This window comes from Zingiber officinale, chromosome 3B (assembly GCF_018446385.1).
Source record: "Zingiber officinale cultivar Zhangliang chromosome 3B, Zo_v1.1, whole genome shotgun sequence".
Lineage (NCBI taxonomy): Eukaryota > Viridiplantae > Streptophyta > Magnoliopsida > Zingiberales > Zingiberaceae > Zingiber > Zingiber officinale.
Window position 1 is genome coordinate 43,859,470 of NC_055991.1, and position 7,395 is coordinate 43,866,864.

The 7,395-nt window shown below is 37.3% G+C and overlaps 1 pseudogene; it reads right to left on the reverse strand.

Moving 5' to 3' along the window:
- Nucleotides 1-5,526: 5,526 nt before the first annotated feature.
- LOC121968932 lies at nucleotides 5,527-5,598 on the reverse strand (annotated as a pseudogene).
- Nucleotides 5,599-7,395: the final 1,797 nt, after the last annotated feature.

Here is a 7,395-nt window from a genome sequence, read left to right on the forward strand (position 1 = left end):
AAAAGGATCAAGGTTCGAATTCACAACCAAAACCAAACCCTTACCTCCAAGATCGAAGTTAGGGCAACGACTTGTTCTTGCCGACGAACAGGGATAGAGATCGGGAAGGAACAATGGTTGTTACCTCCTCCAAACAATCGATGCTGGCCTGATCCAACGTCGGTGCCCTCATTTCCCCTTCGACTGTAGGCGAAAACACCCGATCGGAGATCCGTCGCGACTGCTTGCCGAGACCAGGGAGGGGAGAAAACGGCCGGGGAGGAGGGTTCGGCTGTAGCTAACCCCTTCTTCTCAACCCTCCAAGATCTGCTCCTCGCCGGCGACCCCGAGAGAAGGAGAAATCGCCGATCTCGGTCACGATCGCGTGGACTCAAGAGAGACGCGAAGAACAGAGGGAGAACAGAGGAAAGGAAAGTCGAGGAAAAAGAAAGGGCTTCGGCACTTTATAGCGAGGTTAATCCAAACCTTAGGTTAGCTTAATTAAAACCTAAGTTTAACCTTAATCAATTCCCACTTAATTTGGGTATTCCAAACCTACCTCCATCTAACCCTATCGATATATCCCTCAAAACGAGTCATATGGACTCCGTTTAACTCCAGAAAAACTTCTAAAAATTCTTAAAAATTTTCCTAAGGTTATTCCACGATAACCCTAAAATTAATTTCGCATATATTATAGCAACTTCAACAATCACTTCCAAAGCAATCCTTCTTCAGCACACTGCTAAAGAAATGATCCAGAAGTCCTGTAGCAACACCACGACGATCAGGAGCTTCAAATCTAGTATTTCTATTATCGGTATAATTTAGTTATTTCTATACTTATACTTCATACTTGTAACTTTGCGCTATTATAGTTGTTGCCCAAACTAAACGCTCAATGAGCATGGACCTTGGAGTAGGAGTCGCCCTAGGCTCCGAACCAAGTAAATTTTTGGTGTCTTTGTGTTTGTTTTTCTTATTCCGTTGTGCATTTACTCGTACATTTTTCGAATACGAAAAGTGAAAGCCACGAGCGCTATTCACTCCCCCTCTAACGCTTCTCGATCCAACAATTGGTATCAGAGTGCCGTTATTCACCCCCCCCCCCCCCCCCACTTCTAGCGCTTCTCGATCCAACAATTGGTATTAGAGCAAGGCCGCTCTGATTTGGTGAAACCACCAATCAAGCAGGGGGTCCCTATTTTGAAAGAAAATTAGATATTGTGTGTTAAAAATAAAACCCTCCAAAACTGTTTTCAAAAAATTCATTTTCATTTTTTCACCATTGGTCGGCATTAGCGTAATATCAAATTTTCAAATAGTTTGAAATAATTTGTTTTATATTTTTTATTATTTTATTAATATTTTATTAATATTTCCTGAAATGAGTGAATTGTTATTTTTATCTTTCTCATGCACTATTAATCCAAGACCAAGTCTTGGGATATTTGTTTCTGTTTTTCCTTTTTGTGTGCGAGATTCATTTTTATGGCACTCCAAGAAGGTTATAGCACTGCCCGCCTACCGCTCTTCACCGGAGATGACTTCGGTTACTGGAAGGGTCGGATGGAGCCATACCTTCATATTCATTTTGAGGTATGGATGATCATCAAAACCGGCCTTGAACTCCCAACTGACGACAAAGGCAAGCTGAAATCGTGTGAGAACTGGGATGCATCTCTGATAAAGAAGGTAGAAGCAAATGCCAAAGCGACATATACTCTTCAATGCGACCTAACGAAGGAGGAGCTGAACCGAGTCGGCCAATTTTCAAGCGTAAAAGAGTTATGGGAGAAGCTAATTGAGCTACACGAAGGTACATTTGATACGAAAGTAAGTACGCATGATTTAATAGACGAACTATTTGAGTAGACTAATACTACTCCGGCTCAGGAAGGTATTACATTGGCTGCAGGTACAAACAAGACAAAGGAGGCTAGAAAGAGGAAGGTGTTGAAGGCAACGCGGTCCGAGTCATCAGACGAATCTGAATCTGACGAAGAAGAACAAGCAAGTTTCTTCGCTCTATCGGTACAAGCAAATATTGTCGAAACTGAGTCCGAGTTCGAGTCCGAAAGCAAGGACGAATCAGAAGCTGAATCCAAGAGAAGCCACGGATCCGTATGCGTTTCTGAAGGACCGAACCCCACTGTAAGATCTTTAATTTCTGGTATTAATTTAGAAAACCTAGTTCCATACTTGTTAAAGAAATTGGCCAAATCTAATATTCAAATCAAATCACTTCTAAAGGAGGTAACAACCCTTAAAAAAGTGACTAACTCCGAATCCTTGACTGACCCGATTCAGACCGGAACCTCAACTCAAGTCCAAAAGCTTGAGGAAGAGAATTCCAACCCGAAAACTCAAGTCAAGGATTTGAAGATTGCATTAGAACAATTTACACTCGGATCTAAGAATCTTGACTTGATTCTTGGAAAACAGAAAGCTGTATACAATCGATCCGGACTAGGATTTTGAACTAAAAGAAAATACCGATCTTATCTATCACTTGTTAACAGACCAAATAGAAAGGTAGTCCAAGCATGGGTACCTAACTCCAACTTGGTCAATCAAGTTGGACTTGGTAAATATTGGGTCCCCAAGGATCAAGTCTATTACCTTGATAGACCATATCGAGGCTATGATCTAGGGGGAGCCAGTAGAAAAACTATCCTAATAAATAAATGAAATTGCTTGATGATTGTTATTTTCTGCTTTACGTTTATACATGCTTAGATTAGGTTAGATTAAGGACCTAGGCATAATTTACACTTGTTTAGTTAAACCTAGGGGTTTCAAAAAGAAAATTAAATATATAATTTCTTTGAAAGACACTGTCTAGAAGTGGTGGATGATCTCATACCCAAGAAAGCCTAGTGTCTCGCCACAGCCTGGGAGCCAATCTTTAAAATGTGTATTTAATTGACTAATTGGAAAACATAAGTCTAAGTCAAATGTAAATTAATCTTTAGAAATAATCTAAATTTAAGATAATCATCTCACAAAACTACATAAGGTTCCCTGATTGATAACATAGAATCGGGTGAGATGGATCAAGGATAACTTTTAAACATTATTTAAAATTTATTTTAAAAATCTTTTAAAATAATCCCTTTAAAAATTATTTAAATATTATTTTAAAAACCTTTTTAAAAATCCATTCAAAAATTATTTTTTGAAACCTTTTAAAAACCTATTAAAAATTCTTTTAAAAATTATTTTAAAATTATTTTAAAACCCCTTTTAAAAAATCTTTTAAAAATTATTTTAAAACCTTTTTAAAAATTATTTTAAAAACCTATTAAAAATCCTTTTGAAAATTATTTTAAAAACTTTCTAAAAATCTTTTTAAAAATTATTTTAAAAATATTTTTAAAAAATCATTTTAAAAATTATTTTAAAACATTTTAAAAATTATTTTAAAAACATTTTAAAAAATCCTTTTAAAAATTATTTTTAAAAAACCTTTTAAAAATTATTTTAAAAAACCTTTTAAAAATTATTTTAAAAATCCTTTTAAAAATTATTTTAAAATTATTTAAAAATTATATTAAAATCCTTTTTAAAATTATTTAAAAAATATTTTAAAAACCTTTTAAAAATCCTTTAAACAATTATTTTAAAAATCTTTTTAAAAAACCTTTTAAAAATTATTTAAAAAATATTTTAAAAACCTTTTGAAAATTCTTTAAACAATTATTTTAAAAATCTTTTAAAAATCCTTTTAAAAATTAGTTTAAAATTATTTAAAAAATTATTTTAAAAATTATTTAAAAAGTATTTTAAAAATCCTTTTAAAAATTATTTTTAAAACCTTTTAAATATTGTTTAGAAATTATTTTAAAAACCTTTTGAAAATCCTTTTAATAATCCTTTTAAAAATTATTTAAAATTTATTTTTAAAACCTTGGTGTCGTTCCACGCTATCCCAGACTTCCGAAATCACCGTCATCATCGCATCAACTCCAGAAGCAAAAGATTGAACCCGAAGATCACTCGACGTTATTAGATAAGCATCTTTTATCTTTCTGTCTTCTCATTTGAGGATTGTATGCTTACTTTTATTATGTCTTTGGATTTTTTTTCTCCGACGTCTATGGAGTAGATCCCTTGTTCTAGGATCAGGGAGTAGTTGGGGATAGGGTTTGATGTAAGACTCATGTTTATGCTTTTACTTATTGGATGATTTCGCTTGCTTTATTTCTATTTCATATGCATGAGACTCGCTGAGATTATCTCATAATATTAGTCGATTGTGTAGAAATGGCTAATTTCGTAAAGAGAGGATCTTAGATCGTATACCCGAGGGGCCCTAGTGATAGGGGTAACCCGTTCATGGACATCTAGTATACTCCTTTGAAAGGAGAGGCAAGTTCTCCACAAGGAAGTAAGAGACCGAACCAAACCCCTATCTCTATCCTTAATGATACCGATTAGATTTGTATTCTTGTGATCTACCGAGGTGCCCTAGTTACAGGGGTTAACCGTAACAAGATTTCACAGGGATCTTCTCTGGTTAGTTCTTAAGGATAGCAGCTTCAACTTCCGGCGAATGCATGTTGATTGACAATGAGGAAAAGATAGAACATGATACATCAGGTTCCACCACAACAAAACCGAACTCCTAGAACTCTTCCCAAGCCAAGTTAACCTTTCTCTCTTTTGCTAGTCCTCATGTCTACCTCCCCATCACCTTTCCTCTTAGGAAATAGTTAACTTACAACCATCGGTAGTTTAGCTAATTCTACCTGAACAATAGCTAGTGCTTAGAACCATTCCTCGTGGGATCGATAATCTTTTATTACTGACGACGTATCCGTGCACTTGCGGAAGCGTAACAAGTTTTTGGTGCCGTTATCGGGGACTGCGTCTATAACATTAGTGAAAATCATATTGGATTAGACTAGACTTTGTTTTTCTTTATTTCACTTTACTTTCTACATTTTTATTAACATAAAAAAATATTTAAAATATATTTTAACTCTTTATTTTGCACTTGGATAATTCAATATCTTGTTCTTGCATGCGAAGAGCTAATCTTTCATGAGAACTTTTGTCGTTCGATCCAGAAATTGATAGAACTTTCCTGAGGAGAAGAAACTTGCAGAAACTCTAAGCAGAACAAGAAACTTCTGAAATGACTGACAAACTTTTGAAGGATTACGCAGCACCTTATGCATGAGGGCTTCGATCTAGCATCACTCGACCACCGATTAAAGCCAACAATTTTGAAATCAAGCCTGCAGTAATCCACATGGTCCAACAAAATCAATTTGGAGGAGGACCGTACGATGATCCAAATCATCACTTGGAGCTTTTATATGAGATCTGCAGTACTATGAAAGTAAATGGGGTCCCTCCAGAAACAGTAAGGTTACTCCTTTTTGGATTTCCCCTGGAAGATAGAGTCAAGCAGTGACTTAATTCTCTACCAACAAACAGCATAACATCTTGGGATCAGTGTGAGCAGGAATTTTTGGACAAATTTTACCCACCGAGTAAAACTGCACACATGAGGAATTTAATTGTAAGCTTCAAATAGATAGACTCAGAATCATTATTCGAAACATAGGACAGATTCAAGAGTATGCTGAGACAGTGCCCCCATCATGGCCTCGAGAAGTGGTTGGTGCTACACACATTCTACAATGGAATCAACTATCACACGAAGGTGTCCCTCGATTCTGCTACAGGAGGGGCATTAATGAACAAGAGCCTTGATGAATCTGAAGAGATTATAGAAAATGTGGCACAGAACCACCATCAGTGGGCAGCTGAATGATCTAGAGGTTCTTTCTCTGGGAATCCAATAAAGGCATCAGGAAAATTCAACGTAGATGCAGTCACACTCATGTCTGCAAAGCTGGATGCTCTAACCAAGAAGCTTGAGACCATAGGGAACAACATAGCCAATGCAATAGTGTGTGTTTGCGAAATTTGCTGAAGTTCGGATCATGCTCAAGATACTTTCCCCCTAGGACCAATACAAGCACAAATAAATTAACTTGAGCAATGCGATGCGATAGTCAGTTATAACCAAAAGCAAAATAATCCCTACTCCAACACATACAACCCTTGGTGGAGGAACCACCCAAATTTTTCTTACAGGGGCAATCAGGATCAAGGACCAATAAAATAAAGTTACCAACCTGGGCAACAAAGCTACCCACCTAGACAACATATTTATCAACAACAGCAACCTTTGCAACTGTCCAGAATCGAAAAGATGCTTGAAGAAGCTCTCTTGGAGCAAAAAGAGATGAAGAATGAAATTAAGCAGTTGAATCAAAGATTAGAGAATTCTAAAAAGCATCAAAAGATGCAGGACAGCTAAATCACCCAGATAGCCCAGTCCTTTTCAAGAGCTCCAGGAGCATTTCCGGGAAAGCTTGACATAAACTCGGTGGAACATTGCAACCGCATTGAGCTGAGGAGCAGACAGACTTTGGGAGACTCCCAAATGACTGCTCGGAAAGGAATTGACTCAGATGAAGAGCCCTCTCCTCTTATGCCTAATTTGGTCCAGAACAAGGATAGGGAGGAGATCACCAAGAAGGTTGAAGGGATTCTTCCACTTCCCCCACAAAGTCAGATAATTCCTTTCCCCCAGAAACTAATTACATCCCAAAAGGATGAAGAGTTCCACCGATTCCTTAAGAAGATTAAAGAAATCTGCATTGAATTACCTATGATAGACGCACTGCACCAAATGCCGAAGTTCACCAAATTTTTAAAAGGTATTCTATCTAACAAAAGACAGAAGGGCGACTTCGAGACTGTGGCACTGACAGAGAAGTGCAGCGCTCTACTCATGGCAGATATTCCCCCAAAGCTCCAGGATCCAGGAAGGTTTTCTATACTATGTAAAATTATCCCTGAGCTCATATTAAAGGCCTTCTATGACTTGGGAGTGAGTGTTAGCCTGCTTCCATACTCATTATGTAAGAAGTTAGGACTCCAGAACATCAAACTTACTACTATGACACTACAATTGGCTGACCATTCATGTAGATATCCAGTGGGTATAGTGGAAGACGTGCCAGTAGAGGTAGGCGAATACATCATTCCCACAGATTTTATTATCTTGGACATGGAGGAGGATCCCAAGATCTCAATCATCCTTGGAAGACCATTTCTCGCCACCGCTGGAGCCCTCATCGATGTAAAAAATCACAAGTTATCCTTGGAGATCAGCAAAGAACGGTTGGAATTTGATTTATCTGATTCTCCTAACTGTGTCTCCTCCTCTCAGGGAAATTCTAGCAAGACAAATATACACAAAGATGAGGAATGCAGCTTCGAAGAAAGGTCTCCTCCAACAAGAAAAGAGAAGTGCATCTGTCCTGCACGCGCAAAACTGAAGGAGCAGACTGGAGCATTAACCCGAGGAGGAGAGCCATGCTTCCATGGGTT